The 23,328-nt window shown below is 44.5% G+C and overlaps 1 protein-coding gene across 1 annotated transcript in view; it reads right to left on the bottom strand.

Annotated features, from left to right (window-relative positions):
- Positions 1 to 23,328, bottom strand: part of CCNB1IP1 (cyclin B1 interacting protein 1) — a 73,957-nt gene that overhangs the window by 541 nt on the left and 50,088 nt on the right. The window lies entirely within an intron of this gene.

The following is a 23,328-nucleotide window of genomic DNA, read 5'->3' as shown; positions in this document are numbered from 1 at the left end:
TCGCATCACAATCGCAAGTGTGTCCCAGGCCTTACTATGGTATCATGACATATTGAAAAAAAAAATCACCTGTTCCTTAGAAGTAAGACTCAAGATGTACAATTACACATACCGTAACTAATAATCAGCCATAACTAATAATTACACTGAGAATTTTTGCTTAAAAGTAAGTACACCTTTAATGCTTCTATATGAATTTAGAGGGTAAGAAGTAGCTAGGTGCTGTAATCAAAAGCCCTTCATTAATTGTTCAGCAGTAAGTGTAACCATCCCTATAAAAGTTTTGTCATTTTGCTGGCCTGGCAATTCAGGCATGTTAGCAAAATGCCAAGGAGGAAAAGCATCAGCAATGATCTTGGAGAAGCAATTAATGCTGCTCATTAATTTGGGAACGATAAGTCAATTCCCAAACAATTTGCAGTCTATTATTCAACACTTTCCAGGTGAGAATGTCTCAGCAAATTCACCCGAAGGTCACATTATGCAATACTCGAGAATTTGCAAAAAATCCAAGTGCTATAGCTCAGTCTATTGTTTTTATAATAGCACCATTTACTATATGGTGTTTTACAGTGAGTTTCATTGCAGCCATTTGGTAAATTCAAAAAAGTTCATTTATTTCTCATTAATGTACACCCTGCACCCCATCTTGACTGAAAAAAAAAAACCCAAAAAGGTAGAAATTTTTGCAAATTTATTAAAAAATAAAAACTGAAATATCACATGGTCATAAGTATTCAGACCCTTTGCTCAGTATTGAGTAGAAGCACCCTTTTGAGCTAGTGCAGCGATGAGTCTTCTTGGGAATGATGCAACAAGTTTTTCACACCTGGATTTGGGGATCCTCTGCCATTCTTCCTTGCAGATCCTCTCCAGTTCCGTCAGGTTGGATGGTGAACGTTAGTGGATGGCCATTTTCAGGTCCCTCCAGAGATGCTCAATTGGGTTTAGGTCTGGGCCAGTCAAGAATGGTCACAGAGTTGTTCTGAAGCCACTCTGTGATGGAAATATATATTTCATATATATCTCACTTGCATATATCCTTATATACTGATATACACATGTATACATATATATATGATCACAAATAACATGAACTTTATAATCAGTTGCTCAGAATGGCCCAGTGACCTCGTCAGCTAAACAGCTCAGACCAGCATTGTCCCGTGGTAGCATTGTCTTGTGATATATCTGCCAGACATAGGAAAAGAGGAAGCTGGACCAGATGTACCAGCCGATACTAGAGTCAGCAAAGTTTGCTGTCATTGCAGTAAATCATATGATGTTAAATCACCCTCATGCCGGACACTGCCATATATGTTCATGTATTCTAACCAGCCAAGTAGATAAGTTCAGCCTTATGTTGAGTAACCACTCCTTTCTGTACAAAATGATAAAACCATGTATGTGCAATAAACTTCCAGAGTTTGGCTGGAATAAGTTGCTGCTAACAAGGTAGTTAGCGTCTTCCTTCATTGAGCGCTCAATAAGACTGTCTAATTCCAGGTGCAAAAATTAAACGTGTCTGACAGGATATCAGAATCTTCAGACCTACAGATGACTACCCATTCCTGATAATACATGTGGGGACAAATGACACAGCAAGAAATGACCTGGAATCCATCTGCAGTGACTTTGAAAACTTAGGTAAGAAAGTGAAAGAACTGGGAGTGCAGGTGGTCTTCTCTTCCATCCTTCCAGTGGATGGCCATGGAACAAGGAGGTGGAATAAGATTCTGCAGGTGGATAACTGGTAACGACGATGGTGCCGTCAGCAAGGTTTTGGATTTCTGGATCACGGAGTGAATTATCTATATGATGGACTACTTGCTAGAGATGGGGTGCACCTTACGAAGACTGGAAAACATGTACTCGGAAGTCGCCTTGCTACACTCATCAGGAGAGCTTTAAACTAGAACAACGTGGGAAGGGAAGCAAAAAGCCAGAAAAAGCCATACACCTGACAAATGCTATTGAGAACTCTGCTATTAGAAGTGGAAAGGAAGAACAAAGACAAAAGAATCTAAATAATAAAAATATTGGAGAAAGAGAAACCAATCACAAACTAAAATGTTTCTATACAAATGCACAAAGCATGGGCAACAAACAAGGAGAATTGGAACTACTAACGTAGGAAAAGAAATATGTCATTGGAATCACTGAAACTTGGTGGGACAATACACATGATTGGAATACAAGGCTAGAAGGATACAACTTATTTGCAAGAAACAGGCTTGATAAAGAAGGAGGAGGTGTCGCATTGTATGTTAGAAACGCGTATATCTGCACAGAGATTGAAGCTTCAGAGACTGGGAGTTCTGTGGAAACTGTTTGGGTAAGAATACAAGGACAGAACAATGGAAAGGACACCATTGTAGGCATTTACTACAGACCGCCTGGGCAAGCTGAAGATATCGATGAACTCTTTATGCATCAAATGGCCAAGTTCTCCAAAAAATATGACATAGTTGTCATGGGAGATTTCAACTATCCAGACATTTGTTGGGAATCTCTCTCAGGCAAAACTATCAGGTCAAGGAAATTCTTATCCTCTGTTGCTGACAACTTTATCGTCCAAAAGGTAGGGGAGAAAACAAGGGGATCTGCTACCTTGGATCTAATCCTCATAAACAGGGAGGAAATGGTTGAGGAGGTAAAAGTGGCTGGGACCCTAGGAGGTAGCGACCACGCTATTTTAGAATTTTGGATAACTAGAGGAGGAAGACCTGTGAAGACTCAGATGTCAAGGTTAGATTTCAGAAAGGCAGATTTTAAGGGACTCGGAAAGAGAATTGGAGGGATTCAATGGCTGGATATCCTTAAGGACAAAAATTTCCAGGAAGGATGGGAAATCTTGAAAACTGAAATTCTCAAAGCACAATTGTTAACAATTCCGAAAAGAGGGAAGAATAGGAAGAATTTAAGGAAACCAGGATGGATGAACACAGAACTTAAGCACATGCTAAAAAGGAAGAAAGAAATGTTTATAAATTGGAAAGAGGGAGGCATATGTGTTATGAATGAGTCACCATAGGAGGCAAAAACAGAAATACTAGCTAAGTCCAGAAAACCAGAGAAGTTGGCAGCTATCGGATTGCAGACCCCTGAACCTATCAACAACAACTAGCAGTAGCCGTGGGGGGTTCCTACGGTGCCCTAGACCCCTCGATCACAGCCGGACAGCTAAATAGCCTAAAGACAGAAAGGGAAATCTAAACTGCTCCAGAGCAGACCCCAAAGCAATAGGCAGCCCCCAACATATAATGACGGTGAAGCAAGATGAAAAAACACTTACACAAATAGAAAGATAGGCTGCGCAAATGATGGGGCCCAAGCTAACTAAATAGGACAGGATAGAAAAGCTGCTGTCTGCAATCCGCCAAAACCCTATCAAAACAAGAGCCAACAGGCTGATAGGGAAAAAAGCCCTGAAGACGCTAGGCTTCAAAAAGACTTTATCAGTACTCAGGTATTTTCTGAAGACAGAGCAAAAAGGAATTCAGCTCACCCCAGCAGGGAATGGCAGAAATCCAGAAAAACAAGGCAAAACAAAACCAAAACACAAATGCAAAAAGCAGAGCAGAAAACTTAGCTTTTGAGGAGCAGGAATCAGACTGGTCTCCTAGAATCCCTCTGAGAAATCACCAGCAAGGCAGAAGGGCGTCGGCTGCCTTATATCCAGTCAGCAATTTCAGTCACCCAGTCATCATCATCCTGCTCAGGTGCTTGGTAATCAGCCTCACTACCTTCCTTCACCAGAAGAGGGAGTTCATCAGACCTCAATGGTGAAGGGGAAAATGAACTCACAACACATATCTAAAGAAGAATATAATGCTGTCTGCAGAACCTGCAGGGCACAAATCAGATTAACTAAAGCTGACAATGAATTGAGGCTTGCAAGAGACATCAAAAGCAATAATAAAGGATTTTGGGAATATGTCAAAAGTTAAAGAAAAGTCAAAGATGCTACAGGATTTTTACAGGATGAAAATGATGAAATAAGACAGGATGTTGAGAAGGCTGAACTTTTAAATTCCTATTTTGCATCTGTTTTCTCTCAGAAAGGAAATGTAACATCAACTGTTCTTCACTGTCCTATTAAGGGAATAGAAGAATCCAGGATATCTATAGACAGATATTGAGGAACCACTTAGCTAAACTAAATGAATTCAAGTCTCCAGGTCCATATGAATTACACCCCAGAGTACTGAAGGAGATAGCAGAAGAAATTTTTGAACCCCTCTCCATAATCTTTGAAAATTCTTGGAGAACAGGAGAAGTCCCAGAAGACTGGAGAAGAGCAAATGTTGTTCCTATCTTCAAAAAGGGGAAGAAGGTGGACCCAGGCAACTATAGGCTGGTGAGTCTGACTTCTATACCAGGAAAGATCTTTGAACAAATTATTAAACAACATGTATGTAAGTACCTGGATAAGAATGAAGTGATTAAACAGAGTAAGCATGGGTTTGTAACTAATAAGTCATGTTAGACTAACTTAATTTCCTTCTATGCCAGAATCACTGATTGGGTGGATCAGGGAAATGCTGTAGATATAGCATATCTTGACTTCAGCAAAGCATTTGACAAAGTATCTCACACAATCCTTATTGAAAAAATGACAAAGTATGGAATGGACAAGGCAACTGTTAGGTGGATTCATAACTGGCTTAGTGATCGGACCCAAAGAGTGGTCGTAAATGGCTGCACATCCAGTTGAAAGAATGTCTCAAGTGGGGTACCACAGGGCTCTGTCCTGGGTCCTGTATTGTTCAACATCTTTATCAACGATTTAGATGAAGGAATTGAGGGTAAACTGATTAAATTTGCTGACGACACAAAGCTAGGAGGGATAGCTAATACTAGAGAAGAGAGAGAGGATTCAAAAAGATATAAATAAATTGGAGCAGTGGGCAGCAACTAACAGAATGGTTTTTAACAGGGAAAAATGCAAAGTACTACATCTGGGCAATAAAAATGAAAAAAGCATATACAGAATGGGAGGAATAGGGCTAAGCAATAGCTCATGTGAAAAAGACTTGGGTATACTAATAGATCACACACTGAATATGAGTCAACAGTGTGAGGCAGCAGCAAAAAAGGCAAATGCAATTCTAGGAGGTATTAACAGAAGCATACAGTCTAGATCACGTGCAGTCATTATTTCCCTCTACTCCTCTTTGGTCAGACCTCATCTGGAATACTGTGTCCAGTTTTGGGCGCCACATTTTAAAAAAGACATCAACAAACTGGAGCAAGTTCAGAAAAGAGCGACCAGAATGGTGACCGGTCTGCAAACCCTGTCTTATGAGGAAAGGTTGCAGGATTTGGGAATGTTTAGCTTGCAAAAAAGACTGAGAGGAGACTTAATAGCAGTCTACAAATATCTCAAGGGCTGTCACATTGTAGAAGGATCATCTTTATTCTCATTTGCACAAGGAAAGACTAGAAGCAATGGGATGAAACTGAATGGGAGGAGACACAGATTAGATATTAGAAAAAACTTTGACAGCTAGAGTGATCAATGAGTGGAACAGGCTGCCACGAGAGGTGGTGAATTCTCCTTCAATAGAAGTCTCCAAACAGAGGCTGGACAGACATCAGTCTGGGATGATTTAGCGAAACCTGCTTTGAGCAGGGGGTTGGACTAGATGGCCCAGGAGGTCTCTTCCAACTCTACGATTCTAAGATTCTAATTAGGACAGGCCGCAGCACACACAGAGATATCAATTAAATTTCCATAACAGTTTTGGTGTCTGCATGCGGGGCTGTGGATGAAATGCACAGGGACCCTGCTGACCGGAGAGGACAGAGGTGCCGACTAAGGCCTTGGCTCATGGGGACGGAGATTTGCGCAACTCGATAAGGTAAGAAAATCTGGTTATCTTACCTGAATGTCCCCTGTGCCCAGTCCGGGTCTGTACCTCTAGTCGGTCAGGTGTGGTCACCACCGCATTCCCAGGTAGTGTAAAAGTCCACGCCCTTATCCAAACCCTGGGATAAGCCAAGGTGTCTGCTGTGGATCTGTATGTGTCTAGATCCGGGAGAGAGCTGGTGAAACGGTGGCTGATTGTGCTTGCTGGGAAGCCGATAACAGGACGTTGAATCTCTGTCTGGGTTAAGACGGTCCCCGCACACACACGGAGGGTCTTAACTCAGGAGGGATATCACAGGTGAATTCCTCTGGGTAAGCTTTCACGGTTCACGCACACACACGGATGGTGTCAGCTTTAAGGAGTTGTCACAGGTGAATCCCTCGGCTGTCACGGTTCCCGCACACACGGATGGTGTCAGCCTGGAGAGATATCACAGGCTGATCATTAGAGAGATTATCACGGTTCCCAAGTGCACACGGATGGTGGTAATCTAGTGGGATATCACAGTGCCCGTCTCCCACAGCGGAGGGTGATACATCCCGGCGCCAACCAAAGCGCCACAGGTGATTGGCAGTTATCGGCTACTAGCAGCTGTTTGACATATGTGTCACAAAAGAGGGCTTCGATTTCTCCCCGGACGTCTATATGTGCATCAACCTGTGAATTCACTGCTGTTCTCCATGAAGATCTGAAGCAGAAAAAGTTTTTTTCCTTTCCTTTGACACTTCCTCTTTTGCCCGTAGGGTGCGTCTCTGATATTTTTGATATTGTCACATTTGTTCTGTACTCTGCTTTCCCGTTTTATCTTGCATTTGGTGGAAGTTTTTACTGTAGTGTGAGAATTTTTTGGGAAAGCTGAGTTGTTGAATATATACCATTGTCTCAGTTTGCTCTTTTGTTTCCATTGTTCTCAGAAGATTTTACTGAGAGACGCAGGCAGAGGAAAGGGGAAGTGTGTGTGTCCTGCATTTGTGCACGGACATTTTATTGTTGGAAGTTGTACTGAATTTTGGATTTCTTTTTGGAGTGTTTTTTTCCAAGGTTTACCAACTTCTTGATTATTCTTTTTGTTTTCTTTTTTTTCTCTATTTTCTGAGGTTTTTATTAGTTTTCCATTTTCTTTTGAAGTTTTTATAAATATTTTGGTTTTGTTTTTTTGCCTTTTTCTTTCCTTTTTAAGCAAGTTAAAAAAAAGGGTTGTGAAGCTTTTAATTTTTAATCACCTTTTTTGAAGTTTTTAGAATAGACATAGTAAGCGTTATTCAGAAAGTTAAGTATGTGGATTTCCAAGGGCAGCTTCTGAAGCTGCAGCATGGCATTATGTATTGAAAAGGAAAAGGGAAGTTAGTTAGTTGAGCTGAATTACTGTCTGCATTTTACAAAATAGCTGCGGACTTTACAGCATAGAAGGTATTGAGAGTTAAGTGAATAGGAAGAGGATTATTTTTACATGTACAAGAGAGGAAAAAGTGTTTTCAGCGGAATTCTAATCTGTGCCATATGTGAGGCACCCCACTTCCCCCCCCCCCCCGGGAGAAGGCACCACAAATCCAAGCATGCCTTCCTTGACTGTAGAAAAGGGGAAGGAGTCCGCTCCCCCCTCCCTCTCTTCCCTCCTCCAATCTCTCTCCTTCCCTCCATCTCCACTCCTCCCTCTCTCCCCTCCTCCCATCTCTCTCCTCCCTCCATCTCCACTCCTCCCTCTCTCCTATCTTCTCCACCCTCGCCCACCTCTCATCCTCCCTCATCCCCCTCGTCCTCTCTCTCCTCTTCTGTCTCCTTCCTCCTCTCCTCCCCCATTTCTCTTTCCTCTTCATCTTTCCAATCTGTCCTCCACCCCTCCCTGCTCCTCACTCTCTCTCTCTCCCACCTCTCAGTTCATTGTCACCAGCTGGGCCAGTGCCAAATCCAGACAATGAGGTGTCCTTATCTCCACAGGGCACCCTCTCTAAAGCTATGATACCAGAAGTAAAACACTAACTACACAACATTTTTGGATAAAGGTACTGTCACACTTAGCGATGCACCAGCGATCCCGACCAGTGATATGACGTGGTCAGGATCGCTGGTGCATCACTAAGTGGTCGCTAGCGAGCTGCCACACAGGCAGATCTCACCAGCGACATTGCAGGGGTCGGGGATCGCTACTTACCTGTCAGACGAGGCGATCCTGACGCCCTCCTGCCCGCGTCGCTCGTCTCCGCAGCAGGAAGCAGATGACGAGAAGTGGCCCAGGACGTTCTCGTGCGATCAGTGATAACCAGCGGGGGAGCGGTCGGAGGTATGTATCAGACAGCGATATCGCTAGCAATATCGCTATAACGTCACAAAAACCAGTGACGTTATAGCGATATTGCTAGGGATATCGCTTAGTGTGACAGGCCCTTAACACTACAGGTGCCCCCCCCCGATACAACAGCTAGCAGAAGGGAGGTGTGGGTCATCAGCGTCTGCAGCTGCTGGGTCTGACAATGAGGGTCCTAAGTGCCAGGCAGAGCTGCAGCCTCAGAAGGGGGGAGCACCTACACACAAAAAGGCAAACACACAATGTCACAGTTTCTCCTCTGATGAATATGAAGAGGGGACATCATACATGCTGCCCAGTACTAGGGAAAGAAACCCAGACACCAAGTAGCCAGGGGCAGATAGAGCCAGAACTCTTACACTATGTGCCCTTCACCCATAGTCAGGTGTTCAGTATTCTGAAAAATCCTCCACACCCAGATATGGACCCCATACTATTTTACCGAAGAATGCAGCAGAGCCAGCAAACATATGCTGCAACCTGGACTGATCTCTGGTCCATAATGGAAATAAAAGCAGGTGAAACACTCTGGCCAATCATGAAGGAGCACTTCAAGCTTCCAACAGAATAAGATGTGCACTCCTGGGAGTCAGGATCAAAGCTAATTGAGCAGCTCAGAGAGTGGGCCAACGCCAGACAAGCACTCAGCCTACATAACATGAGCCAGGCCGAGACAGAGTCTGTAGACAAGTTTCATGGCAGAGTGAGGCAAGTATTTAAAGAATTAGGCTTCACTATTCATGATCAGATACACGGACAAATGTTGGCACAGGCCTTTGTGCATGGACTAAGAGAACCAATCAAGAAACTGCTGATAGTGGCCAGGCCTGAGTACAGGTCAATAGCAGTAGATACCCTGCTCACATTAGCCAGAAGGATTGAATCCCACCCAGGAGTGCGGAAGACAGCCCCTCCTATGGTGGCCACTGATGTGGACGAGCAACCACCGCGCCGAGACAGGAGACCTGCCAGGTGTTACAACTATGGCAACCTTGGCCATTTCCGGAACCAGTGTACAGTACCCCGGCAACCCTGGACGCCACGCAGAGGAATAGGTCAAGAAAGAAACACAGGAAGCAGTGAAGAACCCTGTCCATAGGAGAGAGGCAAGCGAGGTCCGCAAGATGTCACGCCCCTGACATGTGAAACCCCATCAGTGGACCCAATACCTCAAATCACCGGGGGTTGTCATATCTTTCCTTGTGGACACTGGTGCAGTCAGAAGTGTGATGAGGCATGTGGAACTCCCCGACCCCACCAGCCTCTTTGTCTTGTCTGTGTCTTGTGTGGGGACTGAAGGTCAAGACAGACATTCCCAGCTTACAAGCCCCTGAGTGTGTGGACACAGCCAGGACACTCCATCCTGTTCCAGTTTATGGTGGAGACCAGCCCACCCCACCTGATGAGAGCAGACCTGCTGCAGGAACTGAAGGTGACCAATGTGTTCAATGAAGATGTGACCATGACATTTTCTCCACCCCTGACCAAAGAAGAATCAATCATGCTGGTGGCCCTACAAGAGCCTCGAACAACCGGTGCAAGCCTACCCAAGGAGGTGCTGGACATAGTACCCAATAGCCTGTGGTCCAAGGGAAACTTCAAGTTGCGCCAGTGCGGGTGTCACTCAAGTCTGGAACCCTGTACCCTCACAAGGCCCAGCATCCCCTGTCCACCACCAAGAATCAAACTGTCTCTGACCAACTGGAGGTCTGAGTGGAATCGCGGTTCAACAAACCGCCCTAAGAACTTTGGCATGGGCCAGGAAACTCTCAACCCAAAGGGACCATACCCGCTTTGTGAAATGGCTGCACTCCTTCTGGCTCCAGCGCCAGAGCATCATCTTGGACAAGATTCTGAAGGTGCTCCCTGAAGTTTATCCAGGCCCTGGACCAGAAGACAGCCACTCAGCTCCTCAAACTTGTTAACAAATGCTGACCTAAGATCAAGCTGGGTGAAAGGAACGGCTGCTGGCTGGTAAAGAAGAGGTCCCAGCAAAAAGACCCCCTGTGATCAGAGCAGGGGTTACCACAATGACCGCCTTGGTGGAGAGCAAGAAAGCTCAGCTGGACGTCATCTCTGATGAAGAGGACCCCAGTAAACGTCTTGTTTCCCTGCCGGCTCTGTGCCAAAAGATGGGAGTCCCTCACGGCACTGTGAAGAGCAAGGCCAGATTGAGCCGCCTCATCCATAGGATAAATCGTGCAGTCCCAGCTTTTCCCAATCAGGAGGAAGACTGTGAAAGGAGAACCAGCCAGGTTCAGAATGGTGCATGACCAGTGGGCTGTGGTCGAAGCAACTGTGTTTGAAACCCCAGTTGTGCCAGATGCACTCTGCTGTCAAACGTGCCAGCCGCAGCAACAGTGCTCACGGTGATTGATCTGTCCAATGTTTCCTTCAAGGTTCCCCTTCACCTGGATGGTCAGTTCCTGTTTACCTTCACGCACAAGGGGGGTGCAGAACACACGGACAGTGATGCCCAAGAGGGCCCAGAACAACCTCTCACAGCTCACCGAAGCATTGTCCTCCATCCTCGTCAACTGGATTGCAGAACATGCAGAAGTCATCGACATCGCTACCTGCACAGCCCTTTCCTTGTCTCCTCTACTCTACCTGGTGGAGCAGCAACACAAGTTCTGGAAAAACAGAGTCCAGTGGTGTCAAAAGCAAGTTACGTTACTGAAGACACCATATTGCCCGCCAGACGAAACGTTTGACAGATGACCGGAAGACCGCTGAGAAGATGGCTCCCTCAACAACTCCGAAGATGCAGGCCTTCCTTGGTCTAGTCTCGTACTGCAGAACTTGGATCCCTGGTGCTCCAGTCTTAATGCAACCTCTGTACAATTGCATCAACGCATTGCAGCCTTCATCTCGTACAGGAAACTGAAAGACTCCATAGTCTCTGAGCCAGCTCCAGGCCTCCCTGACTACGAGAAGCCATTCCGTCTTTACCGAATGGAAAAAGGTCATGCTACTGGCGTCTTAAAACAGACCCACAGAGGAAAACCAGAGGCCTCTAGACTACCTCTCAGCTGGCCTGGATCCAGTTGCAAGGGGGGGCCCTCCTGCATGAAAACAATATTTGCAGCACACGCCCTCCTAAGGCTGCTGATGTCATTCTTGGACAACCACTGGAGATCCGCTCTCGACCACTCTCCAGTGCTCTCAGGCATTGCCTGACTCTACTCCCACTCCCAAGGGGGGGATGCGGATACGGACTCTTCAGAGAAAAATCTGCAGGATACCGTAGATATGCAGTGACCAGCAATCAAGACATCCTATGGTCCAGAAGTTTGTCAGCCCAAGAAGCGGAACTGATAGCGCTGATACAGGCCTGCCAGATTGCGAAGGACAAAACTGCAAACGTCTATACCGATTGCAGGTGCTTGCATGGCATAGCACACGACTTCGGACCCATCTGGGCTGCAAGAGACCATCACAGCAAGCGGGTCAACCGTGAAGCATCATGGAGCCATCAGGGACCTGCTAGACGCTCTTCAACTTCTAAAAGTGGTGGCAGTGTCAAAGGTCAAGGCACACAGAAAACTGAACACAGTAGAGGCACGGGCATCAACATGGCAGACAAAGAAGCAGCCAGAGGAAGACAATATGGAAAAATGGGAGGTCGTAGAGCCGGATGGCGACTACATGATGACTGAAGACAAGAAAATCTGACAAAATGACATCTTGGGACCTGTACAAGTAGCAGTACCAAACTCCAAAGGAGAAGGAAAGCTGGATGCTGAAGGGCAAAAGCACTGGACTCCAAAAAACCTGTCTACCTCAAAGCAAAGCCTGTCTACCTCAAAGTATGCACCCTGTGGTGGTTCAATGGGCACATGGCCCCCTACACGGGTTGAAGACACAGATGAATGATCTGATTGAACTCCCACCTTAACAGCAGCTGCTTGGCCTCCGACAAATGCAATATTGAGCGAGTGGAAAAAGTTCTCCCATATCATCTGGCCTGAAGCTTTCCCAGTAAGGAACCAGTTGGTGAAGACTACTGCAAAGAAGCTACTTTCAAAAAGTGTGTAGATATGGGGTTCCAGAAGTGATAGCAAGTGATCAGGGACCCACATTTACAGCAAACCTGACACAAGAGATCTGATCAGCAGTAGGGTCAGACTTAGGCCTACACATTTCCCACCATCCCGCACCATAGACTAAGTGGGACACTTAAGTGCAGCATGCTAAAAAAAATTTGCCCAAGAGACAAACCATGGCATTAGAGACAAACCATGGCATTAGACACTCCCATAGGCTCAGACAAAGCTGTCACCAATATGAAATTTTATTTGGGTCTAAACCCAGGTTAGGGGTATTCTTCCCTCAGCAGTTGACTATACAATGTGATACTTTGTCTGCTTGTGTAATTGAATTTACCAAGAATCTTGCTAATGTCCATTCTCAAGTTTTTTCTTCATTGCCAGATCCAGATTTGGTGCCTGGTATGCACGCCCTGAAGTCAGGAGACTAAGTGTTGGTGGAAAAAGTTCATAAGGAGAGCATTCGATTCCAGATTTGATGGCCCTTCTCCAAGTGCTGACTCCACCAACCTGGAGGGAGAGCCCCCACCTGGATCCATGCATCGCATTGCAAAAAGCTCTCATACCGGAAGATACACCTGAGCCGGAATGATGCTGTGGATGCCCTACCTGACTGAATAAATTACCTACCTGATAGAGAATACACACCGCTGACTGCTAACTAAGAGACTTTGATTACAATGCAATGAACCCCCGTTAGGGACAGACCTCCTGACCGCCCATTTGCGAAAGTCTGTACGGAGGGGGGCGTATGCGCTAGCCATGCGTCAACCCACTGGCAGCATAAAAGTTGCAGCGCTTTGGGACAGGAGCAGAATTTTTAGGGCAAGTGATATCTAAGGGGGGATTGTGATGGAAATATATGTTTCACATAGATCTCACTTGCATATATCCTTATATACTGATATACACATGTATACATATATATATATATATATATATATATATATATATGATCACAACTAACATGAACTTTATAATCAATTGCTCAGAATGGCCCAGTGACCTCGTCAGCTATCCAGCTCAGACCAGCATTGTCCAGTGGTAGCATTGTCTTGTGATATATCTGCCATAGGAAAAGAGGAAGCTGGACCAGATGTACCAGCCGATACCAGAGTTTGCTGTCATTGCAGTAAATCATATGATGTTAAATCGCCCTCATGCCGGACACTGCCATATATGTTCATGTACTCAAACCAGCTAATTAGATAAGAAGTTCAGCCTTATGTTAATTGCGTAACCACTCCTTTCTGTACAAAATGATAAAACCATGCACGTGCAATAAACTTCCAGAGTTTGGCTGGAATAAGTTGCTGCTAACAAGGTAGTTAGCGTCTTCCTTCCTTGAGCGCTCAATAAGACTCTGTCTAATTAGGACAGGCTGCAGCACACAGAGATATATCAATCAAATTTCCATAACACTCCTTTGTTATTTTAGCTGTATGCTTAGGGTCATTGTTTTGTTGGAAGGTGAACCTTCGGCCAAGTCTGAGGCCCAGAGCACTCTGGAAGGTTTTCATCCAGATATCTTTGTCCTTGGCCGCATTCATGTTTCCTTCAATTGCAACTAGTCGTCCTGTCCCTGCAGCTGAAAAACACCCCTATAGCATGATGCTGCCACCACCATGTTTCACTGTTGGGATTGTATTGGGCAGGTGATGAGCAGTGCCTGGTTTTCTCCACACATACCGCTTAGACTTATCACCAAAAAGGTCTATATTCGTCTCATCAGACCAGAGAATCTTATTTCTCATAGTCATGTGTTTTTTTTTAGCAAACTGAGGAGAGGCTTCCGTCAGGCCACTTTGCCATAAAGGCCTGACTGGTGGAGGGCTGCAGTGATAGATGACTTTGTGGAACTTTCTTCCATCTCCCTACTGCATCTGTGGAGCTCATCCACAGTGATCTTGGGGTTCTTCTTTACCTCTCTCACCAAGGCTCTTCTCCCACGATTGGTTGGAGGGCCAGGTCTAGGAAGACTTCTGGTGGTCCCAAACTTCTTCCATTTAAGGATTATGGAGGCCACTGTGCTCTTAGGAACCTTGAGTACAGCATAAATTCTTTTGCAACCTTGGCCAGATCTGTGCGTTGCCACAATTCTGTCTCTAAGCTCCTTGGCCGGTTCCTTTGACCTCATGATTCTCATTTGGTCTGACATGCACTGTGAGCTGTGAGGTCTTATATAAACAGGTGCGTGCCTTTACAAATCAAGTCCTATCAGTTTAATGAAACACAGATGGACTCCAATGAAGGAGTAGAACCATCTTAAGGAGGATCACAAGGAAATGGACAGCATGTGACTTAAATATGAGAGTCTGAGCTAAGGGTCTGAATACTTATATCCATGTGATATTTCAGTTTTTCCTTTTTAATAAATTTACAAAAAATTCTACATTTCAGTTTTTTTCAGTCAAGATGGGGTACAGAGTGTACATTAATGAGGAAAAAATGAACTTTTTAGAATTTACCAAATGGCTGCAATGAAAAAGAGTGAACAATTTAAAGGGGTCTGAATAGTTTCTGTACCCACTGTGTATATGTGAAGGGTGTATACATAAAAAACCCAAAACAAGTGCAATAATCATGAACAATTCAAGCCACTAACTGGTACAGGAAAAGAGAGGGTCCTGACCTCAAAGGCTCACAGTCTACAAGGGATGGATGAGGATACAATAGGTGAGGGTAGAGCTGGTCGTGCAGTGGTTTAATGGATCGGTGGTTACTGCAGGTTGTAGGCTTGACAGAAGAGATGGTTCTTCAGGTTCCTTTTGAGGTTCCCATGGTAGGCGAGTCTGATATGTTGGGCTAGAGAGTTCCAAAAGTAGTGGGGATGAACAGGAAAAATCTTGTATTCGATTGTGGCAAGAGGAAATAAGAGGGGAGTAGAGAAGGAGATATTGTGAGCATCTGAAGTTGTGTGCAGGTAAGTCACGGGAGACCAGGCCAGAGATGTTTGGAGACAAATTCTGAATGGCTTTGTATGTTATAGTGAGGGTTTCGATCTGGAGTATCTGAGAAATAGAGAAATAGAGAAGAGGCCAGAGAATAGCAGGGGGGGGGGCAGGTATATTAGTCGGGGCAACAAAGTTTAGCATAGATTGGAGGGGTGCATTAGTCAAGGCGAGAGATGATGAGGGCATGCACTATTTCGCAGATTCTTTGTTAAGGAATGTACAGTGTAAGACAGCGCTTACTGAGTGGGGGGACACTCGCTTAGCAATGGGATGAAGGCACATGGGCACGCTTCCTCCACAAAAGTCTAATCAGGTTTATTTTACTCAGCATAAACCACACCGTAGGCCATGTTACACTTCACAGACCTAACACAGAGTCCATAGCACTTCTTAGTACACAACTTAACTCACAGTCACTAAACACATCGGACTTCTCACTGTCCAGTTGCCGTGTGACCACACGCCGAACAGTCCAGTAACATCCATGGAACATAACATGCGCCAACAGTCTGAGGAGTTACCTTACAGAAGCTCCTGCTCCACACGCTGACTCCTTGTCAGTCCTCACTCCTGGGAAAGCTGCCTCACTGGGATCACTGTCCTTGCGACCAGGGCACTCCCGACAGTCCAGACCCCCACAAGGACGATAGCTTCCCCAATGCAGTGCCGTGAGACTCTGCACATACACGGCCTCTCTATGTGCTCTTCAGGAAGTCCACTCCTTGGACCTTCCAACACAGGCCTTCAGGTCCATGGCCTCACCATGTGCTTTCAGGAATCCGATCCTAATCCCAGGATCTTCCAACACAGGCCATCCAGGACCTTACACTCTGACCATTCAGGTCCATACACTCGGAACATGTGACCCAAACCATGGTCACAATATGTAGCTGTAGTCACCCCCACAAGTGGGCGGTGTATGTGTGGTTATTCAGTCCCATCCAGCTTTCTGACTAACCCTGTAAGTTCCTCTAGTAAACTAAACAAAACACTTGTGGAACTACAAGTCCCACAGCAACATTTCGGGCTTACAGCGCAGACTTCCTCTGCGAAACATACCAGCCATTTACAACAATGCCGGTCACTGTCTCACCATCACAGTTATGCCTCCATGTGTATCCTGATGAGCACATACAGTGCCCGCTAGCTGTAACAGGGGTCACTGCCTCACAGCAGATACGGGAAATATTTTTGAGTTGGAATCGGCAGGAGGTGAAAAGGGCTTGGATTTGTGGTTTGAAGGAGAGCAGAGTCAAGGGTTACCCTGAGGCAGTGAGCAGCCATATACTTTGATGGATAAGTCTGTTGGGGGGGTGAGAGAGATGGGGGAAAGATGATGAATTCTGTTTTGTCTATATTAAGTTTTAGAAATCGAGCAGAGAAGGATGAAATATGAGAGACATTGTGGGACTATTACAGTACACAACATTTATCAGATGCCGGCATTCGTGACGGCTTTTGCTACAGGAAGACGCTTCAGGAAAAAGATTACGGTGTTTTCACTCAAGCATCTTTATTGATGTAGTTATGGTTTTTAGTGGAGGCTTTGCTGCTCGCCATTTTTTTAAAGCTTGTATGTATCAACTACTGAGTGGTTTTCAAGTGGCAGCTGAATGTAAACACTTAAAACGGAGCTGCTAAGTGTGGCTCCATTCAAAGTATAGTGGCTACTTATGGGGACTGCATTTCTTTTTAAGATCTACGCAGCAGTATTCCGGGATGGTCACTACACATTGAATGGAGCTTTGCGCAGCAGCTGTTTTCAACGTGTTTACTGAAGCCAATCAGTGATCATGCTGGACCCCTACCAATCTCATATTGATGATGTGCTTGAAAAACCATTTTCAGACAGCTGTACATAAACAAATGCCCATAAGCCTCAATGAACTTAACTGACCGAGGCACTTTGTACGTTAATGACCTCATTTTTTAAATCTCTCAGTGTCACTGTATGGTAATAACTCTGGAACACTTCAATGGATCCCACTGATTCAGAGATTATTTTCATATTGTACTTCATGATAGTGGTAAAATTTGTTTGATATGACATGAATTTATCTATGAAAATATCAGAAATTTGCAGAAAATTTTGAACATTTTACAATTTTCAAACTTAATTATTATGTCTTTAAACCAGAGGGTTATGTCACACAAAATAGTTAAGAAATAACATTTCCCACATGTCTAAACACAAATTTTTTGTTCTGAAGTTTATAAGGGTTAAAAGTTGATCAGCAATTTCTCATCTTTCCAACACAATTTACAAAACTATTTTTTAGGGATCACATTACAGTTAACTCTGGAGGGCCTATATGACAGAAAATACCCAAAAATGACACCATTCTAAAAACTGCACCACTCAAAACTACATTCAAGAAGTTTATTAACCCTTCAAGTGCTTCACAGGAATTAATATGTAAGGAAAAAAATGAACATTATAATTTTTTTCACAAAAACTTTACTTTAGCCTCTCAATTTTTCATTTTCACAAAGATAAAAGGGGAAAATGAACCTCAAAATGTGTTGTTCATTTTCTCCTGAGTATGCCAATACCCCATATGTGGAGGAAAAGTACTGCTGAATCTAAGAATGTCTGGAATCGTGAGCGGACACCATAATGCATTTGGAGAGCCCCTGATGTGCCTAAAAAGTGGAAACACCCCTTAGAAGAGACCCCATTTTCAAAACTAGACCCCTCAAAGTAATTTAGATGTGCGGTGAGCACCTTATAACAAAAAAAAAAAACTGCACCCTTCAAGATGCTCAAAACCACATTCAAGAAGTTTATTTACCCTTCAGGTGCTTCACAGGAATTTTTTGAATGCTTAAAAAAAAAAAAAAACATTTAATTTTTTTTCACAAAAAAATTACTTCAGGTCAAATTTTTTTTATTTTACCAAGGGTAACAGGAGAAATTGGACTGCAAAAGTTATTGTGCAATTTGTTCTGAGTACGCCGATACCTGATATGTGGGGAGGAACCACTGTTTCGGCGCATGGCAGAGCTCAGAAGGGAAGAAGCGCCGTTTGACTTTTTCAATGCAAAATTGGTTGGAATTCAGATTGAACGCCATGTCACATTTGGACAGCCCCTGATGTGCCTAAACAGTGGAAACCTCCCACAAGTGACCCCATTTTGGAAACTATTTTCCCCAAGAAACTTATCTAGATATGTGATGAGAACTTTGAACCCCCAAGGGCTTCACAGAAGTTTATAACGTATTAAAAAATCATATTTTTTCCATAAAAATGATTTTTTTCACCCCCCAATTTTTATTTTCCCAAGGGTAACAGGACCCCAAAAGTTATTGTGCAATTTGTCCTGAGTACGCTGATACCCCACATGTGGGGGTAAACCACTATTTGGGCGCATGGCAGAGCTCGGAAGGGAAGCAGCACCATTTGACTTTTTTGGCTGGAATTGGGATCGGACGCCATGCCACGTTTGGAAAGCCCCTGATGTGCAGCGATACTAAATATGTGTACTTTTATTGTTTTTTTTTATTTCCAAAAAAAGAATTAGGGAATATTTTAATTTTTTTTTTTTTAAATTTAGCGATTTTTTTATAAATTATTTTTACCCTTTTTTTAATTTTTTGGTAACTTTATTACATTGTCCCGGGGGGGACATCACTGTAATATGTCAGATCGCTGATCTGACAGGTTGCACAGCACTCTGTCAGATCAGCGATGTGACAGGCGCTGCTGCAGGCTTTCTCAGGGCCTGCTCTCAGCAGGCTCTGAGAAAGACGCCTCCCTGCAGGCCCCCCGAAGGTCCCCGCCACCATATTGGATCCGGGGACCTGCAGGGAAGGAGGCCCCCGCAGCAGCGCTGCACATAGCGCTGCTGCGGGGGTCTCAGGGAAGCACGGAGGGAGCCCCCTCCCTGCCGATGCTTCCCTAAACCCCGGTACACTGCAATCGTGATTGATCAGTGTGCCAGGGGTTAACGTGCCGGGGCGGTCCGTGACCGCCCCTGACACATAGTGCCGGGTGTCAGCTGTGATAATCAGCTGACACCCGGCCGCGATCAGCGGCGCCCCCCCCGTGAGCGCCGCTGATTGCTATGACATACTATCCCGTCCATGGGCATAGGGTCCCAGGTCCCGTGGACGGGATAGTACGTCACATGTCAGGAAGGGGTTAATACCAGTTTCCTTGCTGGCAGCTGCTGTGTTGCTGGTCAGCTGATGTTGGTGGTGACCACTCCCACCATACTTTAGTCACCTGACGCATCAGCTGACTTGCTGACAGTTTTTCTCTCGACACCAGCCAAGGAGTTGGGAGCTCTCTGGTGCCAGCGTGTATTAGCTGCTTGAGGTCCTGGTTCTGTATCGTCTGCTGTGTGGAGCTTACAGCAGAAGCTTGAAAGCTAAGTTTTCTTGTACCATCTTTTTCTGTCTCGTGCTTGTCACTACCTCCTGTATTTACACCATCTGCAGTGGTGATGCTAGCATCCTTGCTGGCCAGTGCACTAGCCAGGGTAAAGTGAGGTGACAGCTGGGGACTAGACACTTGATGGTGATGGGGTGGAAGAACCCGTATAGGGCTTTAGAGGAGCTTAGGGAAAGGCACAGTCTGTGTTAGGAGGTGCCCAATCCCTCGTTCCCTATTGTTAGGGCCTTCCTCTCCCTTTTTTCATCCCCATTGTTGATGTTTGTCGGGCCGTCCGCTGGACCGACCCTTGTGGGTCATGACAGGAACATTTTATATAGAAATAACAAAAAAACTGCCCCATCAATTTTTGAGACCACCTTGACATTGGTTGATGGGCAGGCATGAAGTGGCCAAATTATGTGCAAAGCATCTCTTCTTTTTCCTGGTATTCAGAAGCACTGTTGCTATTCATATTTCATATATTTCACATTGACATGCTTTAGCACGATAGAGTGCAACTTTTTTTTTTTTGCATATAAGGTACATTTTATATAACATTTGGTATCACATTTAACCAGAGGTTTCCATCAAAATCTCCTAATGAAGTGATTCAGATGAAACCCTCGATGGATCCATTCACTATAATGAGGCAGTAGAGTTACTCCGGACTCCGTCTGGCATCTGTTAAGCTGTGTTCTTCTTTTCAGAAATGCACAAAACTGTGGTTGAGTGTGTTCTTATGCAAGCCTAAAAAGACGGACACCGGCCTGGATCACAGGTCAGATGGCATTCACAATGTCTCTATCTGCCTCATTATTAGGAAATCTTCCGCTGGGAGTTCCGTCTGAATCATGTATTTTCAAAATTTGCCAAATTTCCGTTTGTTCACAAATAATCGCAAGTCATATCAAAGAAATGTTACCACTATTATGAAGTACAATATGTCACAAGAAAACATTCTCAGAATCACTGGGATCCATTGAAGCGTTCTAGAGTTATGACCTCAAAGTGACAGTGGTCAGTGTAAAAATTGGCCTGGTCAGGAAGGTGAAAACAGGCTTCGGGGAGAAAGGCTAAATAAAAAAAAAAAACATTCTTATTCATATGTTGAGCCTTGCATATTTTTTGTATTGGTATTCTTTATCAAATAAGGCAAGAATAATCTTTTACTTTTTAGGCCAAGGTGGCACATTTGACAGCAATTCTCTGAAAAGTAGCACGACAAACACTATTGTGCAACTTCTCTGAGTTATGATTTCTTTATCTAAAATTGGCAATTTGCAGATAAGTTGCACACAAGTTGCATGTCATGTGTGACTTGCATTGAAGTCTAAGGCAAGTGTGTTGCATGTGACTTACGACCAGTGACAGAACTTATGACCAGCAACAGAAAATCCATCTCATTTGGAAACTTTTGTGAATCTGTAGTGTGTCACAAGTTGAAAGAAGACACCACAGGAAGAAATTACATCTAATGTTGCAATGTGTTGCTATAGAATCATAGAATTGGAAGGGACCTCCTGGGCCATCTGGTCCAACCCCCTGCTCAAAGCAGGATTCGCTAAATTCGCTATAACTTCAATATCCAAGAAGTATAATTTCTCCTTGCGGAGAATGACATGCTAAGCATGTCGAGATGAGACTAAAAGCCGCAATGCTCCTCTGGGAAATATGCTAATTATGCAAATTGTCTCTTCAGAGAGGAAGAGGACTAGAACGTATATGTGTGCAGCATATCATCTGCATGCCAATGTGTTTTTATCCGCATCAGCTTACGCATGACGTAAAAAAAACGCTGCGTGTGCATGCGTTTGCATTATTTATGTGCATGCGTTCGATGGGACAATGCTTTTCCAGGAGAATTTCCTTGACACAAGCCACGTCCAATGGGCGTGTCTCATGGAAATTCTGTATATAGACCCTTGTACAGATGAAATCCTCAACCTTCGCTGCTGTAAGATCGATCTTGGCATGGGGAGCTTCTATCGTAATCAGGATTTGGACTTGAAATTGCCTGGTGCCTTTGCTGTGGCTTGTGAAGAAAAAAGAAGAGAAAGACAGAAGATGTCGTCGCTACTGGCAACACCCCATCGTTGAAGTCCGAGAGAGCCGTGGAGCCTACCACTCATTGTACACCGAGTTACATGCAAACCCTCAGAAGATTTTCGACTACATGAGGATTCCGGAACAGAGCTTCCATGACTTGCTGCTACGTGTCCGAGGATCCATCACCAGACAGGACACACAACTACGTCGAGCAATTCCTGCTGAGGAACGTCTGTTGGTAACCCTAAGGTACGTAATTTTGAAAAAGAAACACCTGTCATTAATATTATTGTTATAAATGCCATGTACTGATTTTTTTCCCCATTTTCTGTTCCGCAGATTCCTGGCTACCGGAGAGACCTTATCATCTCTACATTTTCAATTCCGCATTGGAGTGTCCACCCTTTCTGGTATTGTTGGAGACACCTGCCGTGCTTTGACGTTCTGAGTGAGGAATTCCTCCCCCAACCAACAAATGAACTCTGGCTGGGAAATGCTGTAAAATTCCAGGACATTTGTAATTTTCCTAACTGTTTGGGGGCTGTGGACGGCAAACACATTCGGATTAGAAAACCTGCTGGAAGTGAATCCGAGTATTTCAATTACAAAAAATATTTTTCTATTGTTCTCATGGCGATTGCAGATGCTGATTGTCGATTTGTTGCTGTGGACATTGGCTCACTTGGAAGAGGAAATGACTCACAGACTTTCAAAAACTCTAACATGAGCCAACATTTGTATGGGAATAATTTCAATTTTCCACAGCCAAGACCTCTTCCAAACACTGAAGGACCGCCAATGCCGTTTGTTGTGGTTGGGGATGAGGCATTTCAAATGTGTGCCAACCTCATAAAACTGTTTTGAAGTCAGGACTTGAATCACACCAAACAGATTTACAACTACCGACTGACAAGGGCACAAAGAACTGTGAAGTGTGCCTTTGGTTTGCTGGCATCTAAATGGTGCATTTTGGGAACACCCATCAATCTAAAAACTGAGACAATTGATGAGGTTATGAAAGTGTGTGTTGTTATGCACAATTACATTCTGGCAAAAGAGCGACCCAACTTAAAACTTGATGAACCTGTTGCTACCACATTGTAAGATTACCAAGATCACCCTCTGAGGGCAACAGTGGAAGTTGCCCAAATGAGGGATACATTTGCTGCCTACTTTGTTTTGGATACTGGACGTGTGGCATGGCAAGACAAAATGGTTTAAGCCCCTAAAATGTACCTGTAATGTTTGCTTACTGTAATACTAAAACACCTCTAGTGAAACACCTGTTCTAAGTTGCGTCAACAATACAATACACAAATGTGTGTTTACATCGCATAAAGAGACAAAGAAAACAGTGATTGTGCAAACAAGAGCAAATTTTTATTGAACAATAAAATCCGCAATTAGCTTTTGGGTATGTCTGAGGGTGCGATATTGTGGACGTGGGGGGTGTGGAGCTGGGATGAGTGGCTGACGAAGGGGTTCCAGGGGAAGGGCCTATAAAATGCATGGGGTCCGGGAGGTCATGGATGAGAGTAGATGACGTTTGGTGCTTCCTCTTCTAACAGTGCTGAGCAGATCTGGTACTGGGCATCTGTTTGCTCCTTTTTTCCTTGGGTGTGTGGGAGTGGTGACTTCAGGCTGGCGTGCTGCAGGACTTGGCATGGTGGTGGCTTGAGGCTGGCGTGCTGCAGGACTCAACATGGTGGTGGCTTCAGACTGGCG

This window comes from Dendrobates tinctorius, unplaced genomic scaffold, assembly GCF_039654945.1.
Source record: "Dendrobates tinctorius isolate UK_male_01 unplaced genomic scaffold, ASM3965494v1 ptg000516l, whole genome shotgun sequence".
Taxonomy (NCBI): Eukaryota; Metazoa; Chordata; class Amphibia; order Anura; family Dendrobatidae; genus Dendrobates; species Dendrobates tinctorius.
The sequence above is the reverse complement of the archived record's forward strand: the minus strand, read 5'-3'. Positions and strand labels throughout refer to the sequence as shown.